Source organism: Molothrus ater, chromosome 1 (genome assembly GCF_012460135.2).
Source record: "Molothrus ater isolate BHLD 08-10-18 breed brown headed cowbird chromosome 1, BPBGC_Mater_1.1, whole genome shotgun sequence".
NCBI classification, from domain to species: Eukaryota; Metazoa; Chordata; class Aves; order Passeriformes; family Icteridae; genus Molothrus; species Molothrus ater.
In genome coordinates, this window is record NC_050478.2 from 60,723,900 (window position 1) to 60,745,435 (window position 21,536).

The 21,536-nt window shown below is 39.5% G+C and overlaps 1 long non-coding RNA gene across 1 annotated transcript in view; it reads left to right on the forward strand.

Moving 5' to 3' along the window:
- Positions 1–21,536, forward strand: part of LOC118698780 (uncharacterized) — a 119,235-nt gene that overhangs the window by 52,228 nt on the left and 45,471 nt on the right. The window contains exons 4-5 of the long non-coding RNA XR_004981946.2: positions 6,288–6,343; positions 7,196–7,299. This is a non-coding gene — a long non-coding RNA (uncharacterized LOC118698780). The remainder of the gene's footprint in view (positions 1–6,287; positions 6,344–7,195; positions 7,300–21,536) is intronic.

Sequence of the window (21,536 nt, forward strand, 5' to 3'; positions counted from 1 at the left end):
AGTATCTAGACTCTAAGGTATGTGTTTCACAGTTTTTGTGAATTTTTGTCCTTATTTAATTTTTTGCAATATTAGTTTTTAAATGTTCTAAATACATCTCTGTCCACTTTTAAGATCTTCTATATCTTCCTTATATTCTCAGAGTTTAGCAAACTCTGCATCATTTTAACTAAAGCCCTACCACTCAAGCCAATTTAGGGTATGTTCTTATTTTGGTTTAAACATCATTTCCATTTGTCCCATTGTAAAATTATAGATCCTGAACATTAATTATTTCTAATGACTCTAAACATGACAGAATTAGTCATTACAATGGTGATTGGCAAAGTTTTTGGAAGCAGCAATGTGGAAAGTTAGTAACCTGGGTTTTAGATGGAGAAACCCTGGAGAATATACAATCCCATGTTGCTAATTTTCCCTGGGATTTGCTGTTCTTGCAGCAAAAAAAGGGGATCTTTATGTTTTTGACTTTTGCTAACCTCAGGTGAATTCACAAGGACAGGAGGAGAGACTCAGAAAAGGCTTATGTTTTGCTTTAATTTTCAAAGCTATAAGCTGTGAAAACGGGGTACAGTTCAAATGGGGTACAGTGTCTTTGGCTAGGGTAGTCAGGGACTTTGTGTAGGGGTAGGAGGTAAGGGCAGAACTGGGCTGGAAACTGTAAATCCTGTTTCTGTGTCTTTTCTTACTGTTCTTATAGTCAATTGTTGAGACACTTTCAGTAATGTTCTGATAATAACACTTGCCTCCAAATTGTACACTTATCCTATTCTGTTTACCAAAGTCCTTCTAACAAAAGCATTTGAAATAAATTGCAAAGAGATTAAGGTATTTTTAGAATGTTTTTCTATGTGAATTGTTTGTAGACAGACTCCCAGCATTCCTGCACAGCAGTCATCAAGAAAATGTGCACTAGAATTTTTTCACCTTTTTTTGGCATTTTTTAACCATACCAGTCTCTGCTATGATTTAAAATTAATCACTATTTGCATAATTACATAAGGTAGGTTTTGCTCCATAATGGGAATATCTAACTTTTGAAATAGTACAAATTGCTAATCTAAACCAAAACATCTCCACAGTGGTTTAAATGCAAGAAATGAACACGTTTCATTCCTGAATTTGTTGGGTAGGTATGTTGTTATAAAAAGCCCATGCAGTTTTCAACCAAATCAATTTTTTTTAAATAGGAAAGTATTCATATTAATAAAATATTTTTACAAGTACTATGGCTGCTTCAGTGTTGGTAACTACCTGAGACAAGAAGTCTTTTCTTATCTGGTAAAGATGGCATCTTACCAAAGAAAGCAGAAACATATCAACATCTTGGAATTCTTTCGTCATGAGGCTGGATCATGAAAACCTACTGCAAGTGCTACCTTTGGAAGGGGTTTCCTTCCTTTCAGCCAGTCCTGCTAACAATTTACTGGTAGTGTAAGCTGCATCATTTAATGCTCAGACTAGTCAGGCATTGACTCAGGGTGAGCCAAAATGATCAATTCTGTGGAGCTGATGTCTCACATGGGACGTATTAGTTGTAACTTTTCAAACAGAGGAATTTTTATTAAGTACAACCTCTTTTTAGTAATTCCTTAGAGATTCTTATTCTGTAGTATAACCTTATCAACACACAGTGAAATTGTCTAACTCTGTATAAAACACAAGGACAAAGAAAAAGAAATATCATAGTTCCTACATGTAGTTGTGCCTCTTCTAAAATATTTTTATTCCTATATTGTGGAATCTCATATCTCTCCTTTTTTAGTCATCTGAAAAGAGCTTATAAATATGAGGGAAAAAGATTTCAGAATAGGAAAACAGTTGTATTGCTCAGACCAAAGGATCTGTTTTCAATAGAAATTAATGCTTTGGAAGGACTCTATAAACTGGACCAGTATATGATAACAATTCATTGGTATATTCTACCAGTCTCACTTTAGCTCCAGATCCAGATTTATTGCTATTTGTTACATGCTCTACTATCTCTGCTCTGACATGTAGTATCTGATATCTTGATAAGGAATGCATTCCCAGCCCAATAAGGAATGCATTCCCAGCTTGGAATAATCCAGTAGGACTTCGGGTTCAAGATTTTTTAATATTTTTCTTTCAGTTGAAGTGAATTTTTTTTTTGGATTGGTTATTAACGAGTATTTTGAATTAAGAATATAAGATAGAAGCATTCTTAAATATAAGGCTGTCTGTTGGTGGATTCACTGTTTACTCTGTGGTGCTGTCATGCATTTAAGGCGTTTTTTAGCCTTCAGTTTGACTATATGATTATCTTGCAGTGGATTGATTTATTGCTTGCAGCCCTGGGCAAAGCATTCCCCCAGACTTGGTCTTCATTCTATTATGCCAGTTCTATTTAGTTGTTCATTTAAAAATCATTAGTGTTTGCAAAATGCTTGGAAGGATGGAGTGCTCTGAGCTGAAAGTGAGAGGCAAGCAAGGGCACAATTGGTGGTGTGCAAATGCTCTGCTACACGTGACAGGAGTGCCTATGTGTGTGGTATAACTTAGTGGTGCCAGAATTGCTCTGAGTCTCATGCTGATTTGCCTTTGCATGTTTCTGCACAGTTCAGCAAAATCATCCTGGGAAGGGAGGAGTCCCCACCTTTCTTACTCCATCAGTTAGAAAGACTGTAAAATGCTGCTTCTACTGGCTGTACCTGTGTCCAAAATGTGAGATTTCCACTGCTGGCAGTGCAATTCCCACAGAAAGGCTATTCTGTGGGAGTGTCTTTTTCTAGTTCCTTGATGTGACAGTTACATTTACTTCATTACTTTTTATAAAGGATTTTGGTAAATAGCAATTATAAACTCATTAGTCTCATTATTCTAAATGGAGCAGATAAGTGCATATTTCTTCTGACAAGGATGCATGTAGTAAATGACTGATAAATGGAGTTTAGGAAAGGTTTTGGTTGAGATATTTCATAGTAATTAGTCTACTCAAGAAAATAATTCACTCGGTTGTATTGATGGGAAATTGGAAGCTTCCATTCTATTAATCTATTATGTAATACACTTAGGCATGCTGATTGTGATGTTTTGCTTTGAGTGTTTTCTCTAAGCATCTATGATTAAATTGTGCAGTAATGGGCTTAATGATAGCCATTGAAAGAGATGACCTTTTGCAGGCCAGTAAACAGAATGTTTTAACAATCTGAGTCTCTCAGCTCTTGCAAAATTAGGAGAAACTGCCTCATGCAACATACATGAGTAAAGGGATGTGTAAAAAATAGGAGGCATAAAGTCTCTTGTGAAATATGAATCTCTCTTTTCTTGAACTGTGCTGGGTTTTAATGGCTTTGGATTGGCCTGAAGACAGTCTTCTCATATTTTGATAATTCTTCATCCTTTTAAAACATACCACAGCATCACCTCTGGGAAGTGTAAAGTCATGTCTAATCAAAGAATAGAAACACAGTAAACAGGAGTGATAAAGAATTTTGCAAAATATCCAGCCAGAGGGGAGCCAACTGTTGACAAGGATGGAAAATATTTTTGAGGGGAAAATAATAGAGAGACTATTTGAACAAACAGGCATAGGGAGTGGTCAGCAGTAGATTTAACCCCATTTACTTCCATTATCTGTCATGTATGGAATACACATTCCTTTACCGCATATTGTGAGCATGTCCCTGTAGGTCCAGTATGTAGATATATTGACCTTGCTCTTAAGGCTGAGCCTTTTGGTTGATGACTTTGTTGATTTAAAATGGAAGTATTTATATAGGCTTTGCATGAATGGAAAATTTAGGCTTCATTAATAAAAAATTTCTTGAATTTGCATGCAGGCCTGCCATTAGTTTAGTGGGATTACTGAAAATGGTTTATACCGGGAATGAAGTAAATGAAGCAGAAACCAAGATGCATATTTACACTGAGGCAAGCAGTTTCGTATCTTAGCTTTCTTTCATGGGTACATGTGGAAGTAAACGTCCTTTCCATGGTTCAGTGGAGCATTTGGACTTCAGTATGGTATGAAAGGTGGAATCTGGAAATGGCCTGGAAATCTAGTCTTGGTGCTTCAGCCCATACTGACAGTCTAACAGAAACCCAGCCAGCCCCCCAGCCTGACTCCATCCCCTCACATTGGAGAATTGTGTGGATGATCCAGTCAGCCTCTTGCTTCCTTCGGTGGGGCTGTTCATTAGTGTAGGACTGGGGCTCAGTGGGCAGTTAGGAGCTCAGGCTGTAAAGGGACTGAACAGTTGAACATGTGACAAGACTTTGTGAAATGGGGAAAATGAATATAAATAATTGATTGTAACCAAAATAAAAACCCCCTGGTTTTATTCCTAGCAGATTGCTGTGTCCCAAAGGAGGGAGAAAAGGGAAGCTTACCTGTTCCATGCAAGACAACCCAGGAACAGGACACAAGGGACAGCCACAAGGCCATGGCTGATATGGCACTGACCTGATAGATTGCACGTGCTGGTAGAGCTCGGGGCTTGGTGCCCTGTACTGGTACTGGGGTGGTCTCTCCACCAACTACAAAAGCAAAGAGGAGGGTGAGATGGGTCTGCTCCAGCCACAGCACTCAGAGAGCTGCCCCACACAGCCTGAGAGCCCAACAACCCCAGGAAAACACCTAGGATTGAGGTGTCTCTCCCTCTGTTATTTTGATCTTCTTTTACCCAGATAGCTCAGAAGATGCTCCAGCAATTGTTTGTTCCCACCCATGTTGCCACATTTCTCTTCACAGAGAAAAGCAAGGCACAATTCTTCCCAAGGATTTCTGAGATTCACATTCTCTGAACCTTTGGTGCTGAACACTGGGGAGTGCTGACCTCTGGCAGTGCCATGGAAAGTTCCAAATTCACTCCTTGGGGGCAGAGAGCAGGGAGAGAGCTGCGCCGGTCTCTGGGAGCAGATGTTTAGGTTTAAAACCCTGTCTTGAATGCCAGAGCGAAGGTCATGCCAAGCTTGGAATTTCTAGTGGAGGAGATTCATGGAGCAAGAAGGCAGCAAAAACTCAAGCTGCAGACACAACCTGGATCTGATATATGAGCATGTACTGCTAAAGGCACAGCCAAAACAAAGGCTCACAGACGTGCTAAATTTTCATAAACAGCTCAGTGCATTCATCTTGCGTGTATGTTTTTGAGTTGCAGTGGTATGCAAAATCACTTTACCCTAGATAAATAAACAACCACCATTTTACTAAAATTTGAATATTGCTGACCTTCTCTGCAAGTGTATGTGCTTGTTTAGAAGGATTGGTTTTGCTCTTCCCATTCCGGAGACAGCAACATTGGCTATGTAACTACATGTTTGTGCACACTTTCTTGACATGGAACAGATATTTTCAAGCTTTTAATAAAGTGATGGAAAGGTCTCCAAAGCCTTTATGGATTGTGAAAACCTATATAACTCAAATGTGAAACCTATAACTCAAACTCATAGACTGTGGACTTTTGTCCTCGAGTAAGTTATTGAATAATATTAAATATTCCTAGGGAAAAAAAAAAATCAGTCTTCTATAACATGTGAGCAGACTGCATGTCTTTCAGTCTGAGAATTTTTGGGTGCTGGAAAAATAATTCTAAATGACAGAAAAGGAATTATTTTTCATTAAAAATTGGAGATTTTTTCCCTTTCTAATTACATTTATAAAATTAGATATTTGAATTTTTAGTAAATTTTTTGTACAGTTCTGTTTAGATCATTCTAGGGAAATAAAATCAGGGTTTTTCAAATGCATCAGCTAGAGAAAATCTGCTTGCCTGTAAGTGAGCTGAATTCAGTAATGAATAATCAATGTGCTTGGCAGGATCCTTAGAATCATCGTATCTTTGATTTGAGATAATTATATCTGGCAGTGAAATTCAGAGTGCCTGCAAGTCTTAAAATTGCATCTCCTGAACCCCCGTTGCTGCTCCTCTGCTCTGGGAAGATAAACTGGGGGGGTGGGTCTTGCTCTCCAGACCCTCACAACTCTCAGTCTCCGAATTCTTTCTGGGAATTCCGCTGGATGGCAGCATTTTTCCGTGCAACTCTGCAGAGAGGCAGGCGGGGAAAGGATCATTAAAAGGAAAAAAAACTATTAAAGGAAAAAAAAATAAAGTGAGCGGGGAAGGAAGATGAAGCCAAGTTGAAGGTTGCTACTTTGAAGACCAGCATGCATCTCTGCTTCAGTGTAACTTATGCAAATCTCCAGTATTTGCCTCTCTTCTTTAATTCCCTGGCAGATAGGATACATAAATTGAAATGAGGAATTCAGAGGAAGGATCTGAGTTTTTTTTCTTATTCCTCTTTTGGTACTTTTCTGCTTACAGAGATCTATTCTAAAGAGGGAAGGTGGCTCCTGTTTCTGAGAAGATGAGCAGTGTTTGTGAGTTTTCTCCATTCTCTTTCTTAACTATTACAGGCAATAATTTTTTTGGCTATTTAGGCTTATGCTTCAGAAAGCAAGTGGACTTGCTTGTGCTGTGGTTTGCTCAGGCACCTATATGCACAACCTCCAAACAAGCAACTGAGTTCATTTCCATCAGAGCTTGGACTTACCTTGTGAATGATGTGATACCTTCTCTCCCACTCTTGGCACATATAGAGAGCATGATGGTCCTCTTGTTTCTTTCTCTGTGCTTTGGGAAAAATATCTTCACTATGTCCTGCTTCCAGCATCCCCTTGGATATATCACAAGCTGTTACCAAAAATGACCCAAACTCCTGACTTTGGGTCCACGGCAGCAGCTCCTTTGTGGCTGATTCGTGGTTTGCTTTCCAAAGCTGACCCAGCTTCTGCCCAGCTGTGTTTAGCTTTTCTGTAAGCTCCTCATCAGGTTATGAGTTGGAAGGCAGCATACAAACTAGGACAGAGCTCAAGCTAGTAAGCTTAACAACGGATCAGGAAAATAGCTTGTCATAAACTCTGTATTATATTCCACTGAAGATTTATGCAGAGAGATATATGTAACCTTCCGTTGTGTCTGTTTTATATATATGTATGTATTTATACACACATCTATCTATCTATCTATCTATCTATCTATCTATCTATCTATCTATCTATCTATCTATCTATCATCTACCTGGCTGTGTGTCTGTATAACTCAAAAACAATGGATCGCATATCCATTGCCAACCAGGCAATGGGAAAATAAGTAGCCTCATGAGGAATTAGCAAAGTTTCATTCTTTAGAGGTTTTATATACATTTTTTTTTTCCTCTCTGTATCTTGTAGTTAGGAAGATGACATGTACACTAGACCAGAGGGGAAAAAAGGCAACAGTCAGATCAGTTCTGCTGGCCATGACACGAAGTGGAAATGGGTGTCCCTAATTATGGGTAAGTATTTCAGTATATATGATCTTCTCTAGCTTAAACTCAAGCTAACTTACTCACAGATCCTTGGAGCACAATTCACTTACTTCTCTTTGGAGAGCTAGAGCTCATGGTCAGTATTAGAGAAAGGGCTCTTACACTGTTTCAGGGTTTGTTGTTTTGCTTTTGCTGTAGCTCCCTCCATCCCTCACCATGGACTATGCTTGAAAAAAATTTGATGCTAGATAATGTGCTTTCATTTGGGAAAGGTTAGTGGTTTAAAGGAATGCCACTGTAGTTCTTCAAGGGGTATTGAAAGGTCAGAGAGGGGAAATAAATTGTCCTTCCATGCAAAAATTTTGATTTGATTTTTATTAATTTTACTGTTTTCCTGTAAGTTAGCTTTGCATAGCCAGTTTCTGATACTGTAAGTGTATGCTACTGACTGCTGTCTGCCAAATGCTCACCCCTTTACCTCCTCAGAAAGGCTGTTTCTTCATCATGGATAGCTACCCTATTTTAAACAAAGCTCTGCACATATTACTAGTTTCCAGTTTATGCTACTTTGTCTCTTGTGCGGGTACCACCATTAGCATTACTGCTGAGCATTTAAGACTGCCAGCTTAGATTCTTGAGCTCCTTTTGTTTTCTCCTTCTCATCTTCTGGCATATATTTGGTCTCATTTAATTTCTGCTGTCCTTGACCTTCCCTCCAAATATTCACATTGAGCTGGCCACATGTTATTCTGCTCTGACCTTATCTGGGCAGCTCTAGAATCACAAATAGCAGAGAGAGATCATGCTGCAAATGCCCTTGACAGAGTGACTCTTGATCCTTAGCATGAAAGGAGGAATGGGTAACATAAGAATATGAGCACCAGCTCTAAAAGGAAGAACACTGCAATGCATTTCAGGTCTTCTAAATATAAAGAACAGCCTGGGCATTTATAAATTTTTATATTTTTTTTTATTTTTAATAGAGATGTCCCTTGAGAATAGGGAAGCCTTTGAATGATGTGTCTGCTGTGCTGCCCAACAACAATACTGAGAGCTGGATGACACTGTTGGTGACCTTCAGCTTCTAAAGCACAAGCAAATAATACTTACAAGGCTATTCCTGTGCCACAATATGCCCTGACTATTGCACGGCTTGACTTGCTTTCTGAAACACCAACCAGCTGATTTCTGAGGGAAACAGTGAGAAGCTGACAAGTCCTGGGCATTAAGACAGTTTAATGGGTCCCTGGCTGTTACACCCCGAGAGCAGGGTGGGCTGCTAGAGCCAAAATTAATGATGTTTTGGCTGGGCCATTTATAGAAGTGTGGTTTGTGGTGAAAATAAAATATCAAATTAATAAGAATTGTAAAGCTGTAGAGTTAAAAAAATCTCTGTTTGTCTGTATAGTGCAAACCTGGTCTGTGAGGTGAAAATAAAAAGTACTGATACATACATGTGTTAAAGGTTGTGGTTGATGTTTAGGGATCAAAATTATAAACCAGTATACTGGACATTTGAAGACAAAAATACATTATGCTCCGTGTAAATGAATAGAACATTATTTCTGTCCTCCATGATGTCTTATAAAACAGGTGAATTTGCTCACAGTTTTTCAAAGATGGCTCCCCCTCTCCTCATCTTCCACCTGTTATGTTAGGGAAGTGCATGTTGGTGCCTTGCTTGCAAGGTTGCTCAGGAAAAATCTAAGTGTAAAAGCAAGTGACTTCAAAATACTGTAGGCTTTAATTATAGCAGCACAGCTTCAGGTCTCAGAGAGCTGTCCCTGGGAGGATGCATGCAGTCAATACTGTCTAGACACTGTACGCTAAGTACAAGTGCGATATGGTTAATATTTTTGAAGCAGACTCCTCTACTGTCAGTGATCTGCTTTCCATGCCATGGTTAAGCCAGGGTTAGTGGCATGTACTGAGTTCACCTGAGTGCTCCCTGCTGGACTGGATTATAGTTGTCGACTTTGGTGTCATATTCATAGCCTGGTGATGTACAACACTTTGGAGCAGGGCAAAACCCTGTCTGTGCCCCTTGTGAGCAGGGACGCTGAGCAGCCTCAGAGCTGACCAGTGTAATGCCTTGGCAAGTTTAGGTTTATGGCACTGGATACTGTGTCATTTGCACCCTGGTTTATCAGCCAGGAAATCATGTATGGGATAATGTCTCTTGTTATGAGGCAGTGTGGGGTAGTTCTCCTGTTTTTTCCAGATTATTTATCAGTCAAGGTGTGTTTGTGTACTAGTATGTAGGCAGAAACTGGTAAAGCCCTTGTATTTGCTTTATTTTTGTTTTCTATGTGTTTTGTTTTTCTCAGTTGTGTGCAAGATAGAAGCAGAAGAGACAAGTATTCTTAAATGGTAGAAAAATGTAAACAGGAAAGAAATCCATATATTAAAAAAATCCAATATAACCATAATTTTACTTCCTATTTGTCTTTCTTGTTTTTATGTATAAGTATTTAATTGTCTGCATCTAAGCATATCCACCTTCTAAAGGTTTTCTGGAGTAGAAATCCTATTTACTGATCTTTAACATCTCTCCACTCCTGTTTTAATACACAGGTACGCTAGCAAACATCCTAACATGCAAACATTGCAACTAGGATTTACAAAGTCATTAGCAGAATAGAGATGAGAAATATAAAGTCTGAGCAGGGAAGGTACTGTTACAGAATTTACAACTTGCTTCCCCTCATCCTTGCTGCTTTATTTTAAATTACAAACAAAACAAAAAAACCCAAAGCAAAAGAAAATAAAAAACCCAAACCAAAAAAATCCTGATGATTCTGATGAGGCCTGACTCATGACTTTGACAAAGCAAAGTAAACTACACTGGAGCAAGGAGGAGGGTTTCTCATAGCATTTTCCCTGTTCCTGGGGCCCAGGCATCCTTGTCTGCCAAGGACACTGCTCTCCCCTTGCAACCACCTTGAGCCAAATTGCAGAGCCTGGCAGCACCCAGAACCCTTCACAGTGTGCAGCAGAAGTGATGTTACAAAATGCCTGGTGTTCCTGCTCTTAGTGCTAGATGATGCTCTTTGCACCTAACACATTTTTCTTCATTTCATAACCTTTTTCTTTAAACTCAGTCAAAAAAGTACTGAAGTGACAGCTGACCTCTGTGGTTTTATGCAAAGGCAGAAGTGTCTTGTGTGGCCCCTTTACAGTCCAGCTGCAGTCTGTGCCAGAGAGTAAATCAATAAATGCACAGCTGTAGTAGCAGAGCAGGCACAAATTCTGTCACTCATTTGCAATTTCTGTTTGCAGAAAATTCCTGTAATAGTCAATTTTCCCAACCCCACTGGCCTCCCTCCTTCACTCCCTCTCTGAAAAACTGAAGAGAGGGGTTTGGAGCTTGCTGAGAAAGATTTGTTAGAGTGGAAAATGTCTGTGGCCAGTGGCTGGGAAGAAAGTACAAGTGGGGGCTGCCCCTTGTGCTGCTCTCTGTGCAGAGGTGCAGCCACTGTGCAGCTCTTCAGAAGCTGTCCTGGAGGTAACACTACAAGATGAAATATCTGTCAGCCTCACTTGGGCTCCTAAGCCTGCAATAGCTGTCGGCGACTAGTGAGAGACAAATTACATGTTTTTCCAGTGCTGTCCTTTATAACAATTATGCCTTAACAGTGGGAGGAAAGGGGATAGTTGGAAGTAGGTTTAATCCCAAAGGGATGGTTCATTTCCTCTGACTACCACACTTGCCAGTAGCTCTGTTCTCCTTCCCTCAGCCTCCCTCCCTCCTCCTTTCTCTTTCCCCTCTCCTCACTCCTTGGCAAAGTTACCTTTGCAGTCATGGCCTGCTCATGGCAAGGATTAATGGTTTATTGGAGTTTGCAAGCCTTACAGTAGTGGGGCACATATTCCTATGAATTTTATTGCAATGCACCACAGTATATAATTTCATTAAGCTGCACATGTCATGGTTATTTGCCATTATTCCCAAGCCCTTTATGTGCAGTTTTATCAGTCTCAAATGGCAAGGAAATAAAAAATGAAATAAAATAGAATAATGCCTAATACATGCAGAGAGGTCAAGGGACCCTATATGCTGACTACAACAACAAATTTATCATCTCATTTATGGGTGGGAAGGGGAAGGGAGCAATTTCTTCACTCTATTTTAATTAACTGTGTTTCACTGCACGGTAGTAAAGATAATAACCATAACATTAGTGCAACTACTACACTATCAAATGCTTGTCACAGCCTAATATTCTCCAACAATATGGCTTCACAATGGAAACATGCACAACAAAAGAGCAGCTTGTTTTGTTAATTTACTGGAGCCCTGTGTCTTTGGAAGGCCTGTATATATTTCTGCAAGCCTGATTAAAATAGAAAGAAGTGTACATAGTGGAGAATAATATTTTTACTGGTGTGGGATTCATTTAACAAAAGTGTTCCTTCAGGAAAACAGAACCAAGATGCTAATGTTATACCTCATTTATTGCCAGCATATTCAGTGACATTTCATAATGTACATCTGTCAGCCAGAGATATAAATGAATGAGGTGAACCATGCAATTTACCCTCAGGAAGTTCCATTAGAGCCCCCAAAGTATAATATTTATAAGGTCAGAATCAATTAATCAGATAGCTGTATTTGCTTTTCAGCTCAGCATGCTCTTCTGCACCAAGCTGTTGCATTGAGAAAGTCTTTCCTATTTGATAAGAGGAGTCAGTTTGTATGTGCTGTGTGTAGTCTGTTTTGTAAATCAATTGCTTTCCTCACACAGCTTATACTCTATACAAATACAAACTGTAAATTAAGGGACTGAAAAACAAGTCTCTCTCAAAATACACACCAGAACAGAAGACTTGTGTGTTTCCTGCTCCTTGCTGTAGCCTCTTGCAAATCTGTTGAAAATAAGGAAAAAAAACTGGGAGTAAATGGTGTACTTTTAACAAATATGTTTCCAGTAAACAGAAAGTCTTGTGGGGAAAGTAAAAAATTGTTAATTTTTAAAACTCTAAAGCTACTGATTTGATCAAAGGAACTCACTCAACTTTGTGAAGAAAGGTGAGCGAGTTCCATCTCAGTATATTTTGAGATGCTTTACAAAAATGGTTTTCCTTTGCAACCATGTTCTCAATGTTCATCACTTTAATTTCCCCTTCTTGGTTAGATGAACCATTGGTTTATCCCTGTGAAAATGTGTGTCCTATCATTTTTGTTATAAATTGCAGGCATTCCCTGGGCTATTTTCAGATGTGTTGGGAACTTTTCCTGGCATTCTGACACCAGTGAAAGAGCAGGCTCATGGCTGCCAGAGCTCCTGGAAGGTGCAGGTGCAGCCTGCAGGTGTGTACTCACCACTCCAGGTGCGTACTCCTGATTCCTAAATGGAGCCTTTCCTGTAAAAGGATTTTTAAAAAACTTAATTTTGATTTTGATCATATTGTGACTTTCTTTTGTTTTCTTCCCCCCCCCTTTTTTTTTTGTAGGCCACAGATGCAAAATATAAATTCTGATAGTAAAATCTGTGTCAATATGTTTTCACTGTCATAAATGATGCCAAGATATGATCCAGCATTTCTTTGTTTCTTTGTAAATAAGTTTATTTAAGATGGTTCAAAAATTACCTGTTATCTAATAAAATTACTTTTCTCTGAACATTCCTCAATGTTCACTTTCACTTTCAAGGATGAAAGTGAAAGCAGGAAGGGCACATCTGAAATCACTTGTAGAATTATTACAAGCAAAGAATTAGCTAGGAAAAAGTCCTAGAACAATGCTTTGCCTTCACAGTTTATGATTAATATCCATAACAACTAACAGTTTAAACTTAAAGCTTCTCATTTTATTGTGGGGGGTTGAATAGCTCATACTTCAGATTTGGTCTTTTGCTCTTGAAGAATGTGGATGGCAAGACAAAATGGGTTTTCTTTTTGACCAAAACTACTGTCAGAAAGTGCTGATACATCCCAAAACCAATACCTCCCAGAGTGGGTGCTCTGAGCAACAGAGAAAGGAGGGATGAGGTCCCTGTGTATCACATAACCCCGTGTAAGTACTCACTTCAGAAATAAAGAGCAATGCCCAACACCCATCAGAAAGCCAGGAGACTGGTTTGGAAGAGGAGTTGATCCTAAACACTGTGGGTAAGTGCACTCAATTCACTTCTGGCCAAAGGGAGAGTGGGAGGGAAGAAGTTGAACTGTTTCAGTAGCTGAGTGTGACAGAGCTATCAGCCACAGAAGAGATCAGTGAGCTGATTTATCAGGAACATATAAAAATGAGTTTGAATACTTGTTTTATTGACATTGATACCAGTGACTTTAATGCTGTTGTTTCCATTCCCAAGCGAGCATCCCAACCATCACTTAGGGGGTTTCCCATTTCTTTCTGGGCTCTTGAGCATCGGAATGAAACAAATGACAAAACCCTGAAGCCCAAATCTGCCTGCCTGTGTGGCAACAGAAAGCAGAGCTAGCTGTTGAGGCATTCTCCACTGTGGTAGATGTGACTCTGTCTTTATGAAGCAGCCAGCTTATCAGGAAATAAGTATTTTTATAAGTGTGGTGTGTGCAGAGTCTGATTTGTGTATATTTATTCTCGCTACATAGTTGTATCAAGGCACTGTGAACATCATTGTGTTTTTGTTTGCTTGATTTTATTGTCTCTGGGCTAGTGAGCATCATTGGTGGGATATCACTGACCAGCTGGAATTCATGATATTTTTCTGCTGTGTGATTTTGCTACTGAAGCCTTGTAAACAGAGGGCAAACAGTTCTGGAACAAGAGTGAATACCCTTGTTTGCATATGAATGAGTATTTGTATGGACCCTTATTCTCAGCATTTATGCAAATGCAAACTCATACATGTGAAGGGTTGTGGAAAAGGGAATCAAAATGAGAGGCTGGATTCATGAAAATGTTTGTTTTCCATTATTTGTCCCTGTTCCCTTCATCTTTTCTATTGCACAGGGTTTCAAAGTGGCCCACACCATGTGCAAGAGTGTTTTTGGTCTAAGGCTTTCTGATTTAACCAGATAGCAGAAGGAAAGAATAGCTCATCCAAATGGAGGAAATGTCAGGCAATTGTTTCCAGCCAATACTCATAGTTTTCCTAATCTCCTATCATTGTAGGGCAACTAGGAGGACCAAAATCAGTGATGATTTTAGAAAAAGATGAGGAGGTAATGGCTTCTTGTCATGGCAGGCTATTGCAAGCTTCTCTATGTTAATGGATAAGGTAGTTTAGCTTTTGCCCTTTTCTCCTGAAAGTGGCATAGTAAATAATCTTTTATCTGTGCAGGGGAATTCTTCTGCAAGCAGCCAGGGCTAGCTCATCTTGCTGTCCATTCATACAGTCTCTGTCATACACTATCCTGCTGGGAACTGCCTGGGACACTGCAGGCTGGCTAAGGTTCAGGCTGCAGGTAGTGCCAAGGGGAAATGTGCTTAATAAACTGTTTTTGCTGGTAACTGTTCTCCCAAAGTAGAGCAAGAGCAACAGAATTATCAATTAGCTAAGGAGTAAGAGAAGCTACAACTGACTGTGTCTGGTGTTTACACAGTGCTTTGTGGCAAGACCTGAAGTGAGCAAGGTAAGGTGCTGCCTCTTAATTTAGTAGAGTTCATTCATCTCCCACAGGACCACATCTTGGAGGCCCCTTTTAGGCTAGTTTATATGTGCCTCCCTTGGGTTTATGAACATTTATTATGGAAGCATTTAGCTTTTCTTATCCAGGCCTTACTTTCAGGCTTCTGCTTTTAAAATTTTATCTGGTTTAAATTTTCATGTTAACATGGGCTGCAATTATTTACTGAGATTTTGTGGGATTCCATCCAGTAAATGAATATATGCTTCCTCTGTTTAGATTTATTCCTCTTTACCATGCCAAAATCCCCTGTTTACATTTGGGATGTCCTGTGACTGGAGATCAGATGTCCATTACTCATGTGTGCCATGACCCCTTTTAACACTTAGAATTGCTGGTTAGCTGCCTGTGTTAAAGCAAAAGCTATGATGCAGTCACCTTCCCAAATGTCCTCCAGAATCCCTCTTGCATACTGTGAGCAGCTCCTCGTGGTTCCTGCACACCCTCTCAAGCCATATCTTACACTAATATTTGACTTATGAATGACAAAGAGGAGAGGCAGAAATGAAACCTCTGTAGAGGAGGAGGAAGAAGGGAAAATCTGATCATGGCATACTCTTTAAACAAAACCCCAGAAAAGTTAAATGACTGTGTTTTGGTTGACTAAGAAGATTTATGATCTTATTTGTGGAGGGAAATCTAAAGAAGATCTTGGAAGTTAGGTTAGAATAGTGTTGCTGGTCATGTTTCACTCTGAAAAAAGAGAATGGTGCTAGAAAGTTTGTGAAGATAAGAAAAAGAAAAATAAAGCAACAAAGTTATTGCAAATGAACATTTTTTTTGGCCATCTGGGACGGGGAATGGTATCACAGAAAAGGAGTATCTGAAGATTGAAATTCAAATAGTATATGACAGCAAGCTGAAAAGAGGAGTCAGGGAATTGTAAAGAACAATGAAGCAAAACAAGGAAATCTAGTTACTACATGCAGAGAAGTAGACTGAACAAACAAAGAAAAAATATACTACTCAAAGGTTCTTTTAAATGAGGGTAACAAAAATCTCCTTTCTACATCTAAGGCAGTGTACAGTGAGCACTAGAGAGATGAACAGGGAAAATACTTCAATGAATAAGTAAAGTAAGATAAACTCTATTAACAGTAAGGTCTACAAGTACCATTGTGGGGAAGATAATTCATCTGACTGCTCAAAAATCAAACATAATTATAGTTTGAGGGAGTATACCACCTCTTAATGTTACTGAGGATGGTTTGGGGGTTCTAAAAAAACAAAACAAAATAAAAACATGGTAAAGAACAAAAGAACATGGTCTGTGTAAATTGATGAACATGAGAGAAAGCCCATAGGTTTACTCTTCTCTATGTGGTTTGGTGGAGAAATTAAAAGGCAGAAGAATGCCTTTCCATTTCAGTGACCCTGGCAAAGGCACATGAAGCTGCAGAGAGTGGAAGTGAAAGAATTAATCAAAGAAAACTAACCTAAATGTTGTTAACACTGTGCTAAGAACCAGAGGGACATATCTGGAGAATAGTGCTGCACAAACATAGATCTAACACCAGGGCTTCTGTAGTGCAGGCAATATGGACCTGGTACAGAGTACACTTTCTCTGCATGTACAATCTACAAAAGACTGTATGGATAAATGTACCTGTATTTATCTAAGATAATTCTGACAGCAAATTACAAGGGAAGCTCTATGGAGGTTGTGCAGGAAGTTTGTATCTATTTTAAGTTTAACAAAACTTATTGAAATCTGTCAAAAATCTACTGTAAAGAGATTAGCTTATTATATCATAAAACTGAAGTAAATTTCTCCCTTATACTGATTAATTTGAATTGAGATGTAGATAGAGCAATGTGTTTTCTATACAGGGAGGTGAGTTCAGACTGACCTGTAGTTTGAATTTATTCTATGTTCTTTACTAATTTGCTAAAAAAAATGGCCTTATTCCAAACCTTCTTAATTCTCTGAGGTACTTCCACAGCTGAAAAAGCTTGTATGTGATTCAGTACTTACTTTTTTTTGAAATTAAATATTTTTGAGAATTTCAGTTGTAAGGGATCAGAGGAAGATCATGAACAATGAGCTGATTTATTGCTGCTCTCCCCATTGGAGATAATGTGAAAGGATCTCAGTAGCCTAATGAAGTTTTTTATAAAGACACAGCTTAAAGCCCATAAAAAACTGCCATTATGTGATAGCTGGTTGAATGCATTTATTGTCCTGTAAATATAATTGTTTGTTAAGCAATCAGCTGGGTTTTCTGAGTGCTATCACCAACCACTTTTATTTGAAATTATGTTGGATTTAATGTATATTCTTATTCCAGGACTATCTCTCTTCTAATTTTTTTTAATGTTTACAGCAGCAGAAGCTCCACTGAAATCTAACAAGTCTCTGTATTTAATCTGATGCAACTAGCAGAATAGCACTGGGCTTGATATTGTGATGTGTGCATCATCCAAGCCCTATACTACAAGTCACACCATTGTGTAATACATCAAGATTCATCAGAATGTTGGTACTCCTCCTTTCTTTCACAGTATTTTAATAGAGAAGTTGATATCTGAGCAATGATGTCTTAATTAAAAGGACAGTTAATTATTTATGATGAAGACGGGAATGGGGAAGCTTCACTGCAAATGATTTTTTGCATGTTTGGGTTCTGCTGAAATCATGATCTCTCTCTCTGCATAACGTTCCTGAGTGAATAATGCAGTTAGTATCAACTCTTATATATTGGCCACTGAAACTTTTTTAAAAATGTAAACTGCTTAGAAAAGTTTGCAGAATAAAGGTCTTCTGAGAGTTATTGTATACTATTAATTAACTGGTTTGGTTTTAATTTCTGGGTTCTTTGCTTCTTCTCATCTTTTAAACCATTTCTTAAATAAAACTATCATGTCCTGTACAAGAAGCTTTTCCTTTAACTTGACTTGTAATATATATTTTTATATGCTACTTTATGTATCTATTTCTTTCACAAACAGAAACAATCCCTTGGCTTTCTAATACAAGTGGAGATTTTAAGTAGATGTAGCTTAGACACTTGAAATCACTGGGACTCTAGGTGTGGATTCTGCCAAGCTGAATCTTCAAGTGTTGATTTAAACTGTTTACAGATTGTGGCTTCACCTTGAAGCAGAGGTGTAGTTTGTAGTCCTTGTCTCCAGTCCATGAATGGAGCCTGGCTCTTGTTCTCTCTCCTTTTACTTATATTGAGGTGTGTGCGACACCTCCCTGATTTCAAAAGTGACTGCATGCAGAACAAAACAGATTTTTCTTTCTGCAATCCAGTGGGATGAGACTATTGGTGATTTGCTTTTTGTGCAGCCTCCAAGAGCACCACCTGCCTGCCTCAGGCTCTGGAGCCTGGGATGCCACCGCAGGACACAATTAAACTGAATGGGACAGGCAGTTCTGGGTGTGCTGCAGTGACACCAACAACTGTGGGTCGTTCTGTGGTCTCCGTACCTTGAGAGAAAGCAACACGTTGCCCTCTTTGATGAGGAGGAGAGTAACACAGAAGCTGAGAGGTAGTGGGTGTAGGAAGGATTTCCTGCAAGCTTTTCAATCTGGGCTGTGTGCTGAAGCCTGGGAAGAGAAGTAAATTGCCAGATGGTACACTTGTCACCATCTTGTCCTGCTTACCGTCTGACAGGAAGCCTTTGCAGCTCCTTGCTTCCTTGGTGACAGGCTCCTTTGATTTGATCCAGCCTGTTTTAAGGAAGTAGGATATCTGGGAGGTGGGTGTACATGCCTGTGAGCTGGATTTTAGAGAACCCTACAGAGCATTATGGGAGTACGTGTGTGCAGTGCCTTTGCACCTTAAACAGCAGCTTGCACAGAGGTTTGGTGATGCATTGGTTTTGTCATCTAGATAGGATCACTTCCAAATATCAATGTTGCAGTATTTATCTAGTGTGGTTTCTGAGGCTTGCTTTGTGGAAATATCCTTTTACCTTCTTTAGCTCTCTGTGGTTTAAAGAGAAATATTATCCCAAATGTCTCCCTGTCTGAGAGAGGGTCAGAGCTGTGGGGTCTGCTTTGGAGAGGCAAGGGCATAAATTAAAACTTCCTTCTATGAAGCAGATTAAAGCTGAATGAAGTTTGAGGCATGACACTTGATTCAGAGGACGGAACAGCACATAGGTGAATCTTTTTCTTGTGCAGGGACTAGCTCAGCTGAGGCATGCTGTGTGGGGATGTGCTGTTCCTGTAAAACAGCTCTTGAATTTATGTTCAGGAGGTGGTAGCACCTTACAGAATCTTGCTAGGCTTTAGGTGGGGCTGAGGGGCTTTTTTCTCCACATCTCTTGGCAGCTGGGGCTCACTGATCCTCCTGTAAACATCTCAGGTTGGGTACATCTCAGGTGCTTCCTGCTTGCTGCCCTCCACTTTCATGGCATTTAGGCTAAATTGGGTAGGTCCTGCTTAATCAGACATGGAGAAGGAAAGAACTAGAAGCAAGCTGAACTTCTTGATCAAGCCTTACTGCAGAGGTTCATGGAACCTTGGCACTTAAAATAATTTGCATGAATGCTGTGAGTGGTCTCCAGCCTTTCTAAACTTACTGGAATAAAGGTTTGTGTGTGCAGTGGCTAGGGGAGGGGGTCCTCATTCCTGGCTCAGTCTGCTGTAATGCAAACAAGAGATATTAATCACAGACCAGCCCGACTGGATGTGTTCCAGACACACATCTAGCCCATCCCTCACTAACCAGTTCATAAAGCTCCCTGGTGATGGGGATTCCATACGTCAGACAGGAGTCTATAGTCAGGCCCTGGATCATCTGCCCTCCTTGCTACTTTAGCTTCCCATCTTTTGGCATACATGTTAGTTTTTGCATGTCAGTATTTTTTGCAAATATTGTTGATTTTTCTGATTCACTTGCAGGGCTATTTGATCTGTGTCTGATTTAGAAGCAGACTCAGTGTACATGTTTTATACAGTGTGAACAGCTCAGTGCACTTTAGTGCTCAAGATCATAGAGCTCTTTTGTAAACAGAGAGAAAAAAAGAAAGAAAGAAAATAACCTCACAACTCTTTATTTCCTTGAAATGTGCCCTTAAAAGCATAATAATGCTCTCAATGCTCATATAGATACCTTAAAAAAAGTAAAAAGAAAACACATTCTTTCTAATCCCTACTACATCCTTGGAGTTGGTTGATGAGTATTTCAAAGTGTGTGTGTTTTTTTCTGTCAAAGCTTATCTGACAAGCAGTGATATTTGCTGTGAATCTTAAACTTCAAAAGATAGGAGTATTTAGTAAAAGAATTCATTTCAAAGGATTAGACTTCCACTGCAGATGTTTTTGTCTGCCTTATTTCCCTTGAATCTTATAATTGCATTTCTCTCCTGTACCTGCAACAGATTAATAATCTTCCTTTGCTTTCATCACACTCCAGTGGCTTTAGTTTGTTTTTATCAGCTGCTTCTAATAGTTTTGATTTTCTTTACTTAAATCTGAAATGGAAGCATCAGTGGCAAGGTAATATAGTAAGTGATAATAATATGCAATGATGCCTTCAATCTCCTTTTTTCTCACCTCCCCCCTCACTCTAATGACATTCACATGATGGCAAAAGTAAACAAGAGCACATGTATACAAAAAAGGGAGAAAGTTCTTTATTTTGCTGAAATAAAAAGTTCTATATTTTGCTGAGCTTTTATATTGCTGAAATGCTAAACTGATGCTGGTCTCTGTGTACGGGCCCATGGCATGAGGTGGAAAATCAATGGATCAAGGGCTGCAGTACAATGCTTGCAGTCTGTGGTCTGACTGACCATATAGCTGAGGTTAAATTGACATTTCTGCACCAGCCTGGAAAAGGTGGTAACTGGGAGCACGTGTCACATATTTCAGAGCTTTCTTTTCTACGTTCTTGTTCTGGAGAGGCCAGATGCAGTCACAACCAGGCCACTTGCAGTGCCTCTCCTGAGCAAACGTGCTCCCACAGGAGAAGGAACCCCAGCGAAGGTGGGCTGTATTTTGTGCCAGAGTAACTGGCAAAGCTGTGCCACACAAAGAGCAGCAGCTCCCTTTACCAATGAGCACCTCAGAGGGTCCACAGGGATCTGGGCCAGTCCTGGGACCTGGATGAGTCCTTGATTTCTCCTTTGGTTTTGCTTCCTTGTTTGGTTCTCCTTCAGTTTAGCTTCTCCTTGCTGTTTGTCTTTTGTGAATTCTCTGGTGAATTCAGTGAATGGGTTTCTTTCCCTTGAGAAAAGGGAAGGTACCTCCCATTTTCCAGCCACCAGGAGATATGAGTCATTTGATAGGAACACAATAAAGCCTACTATCACAATAACCTGGTGTCTCAGGTGTTTATTATTTCCTATTAGTAAAACAGTCCCACATCTGTGAGTTCATCAGCTTTTCATTAGAAGGCACAAATGGCTAACAGTCTCTTATTACAAGCTCTTTTAAGACTAAACTATCCAATTAAGAACTGACACCTAGATTATTTTCCCTTTTAATCCAATAACTGATCCCAAAGAGCCTGCAATGTGGACTTTTCTGCCCAATTACAAATGCCACCCAAACCCATGGAGAAGAAGGAAAAAGAAGCATGAAGAAGAAACTCAGGAGGACACCCTGTGCCCTCCATATTGCTTCCATCCCCAACATACTAAAAATCCCAAGACCTAAATTTCTCACCAAGTGATACACCTACACTACTCTCTAT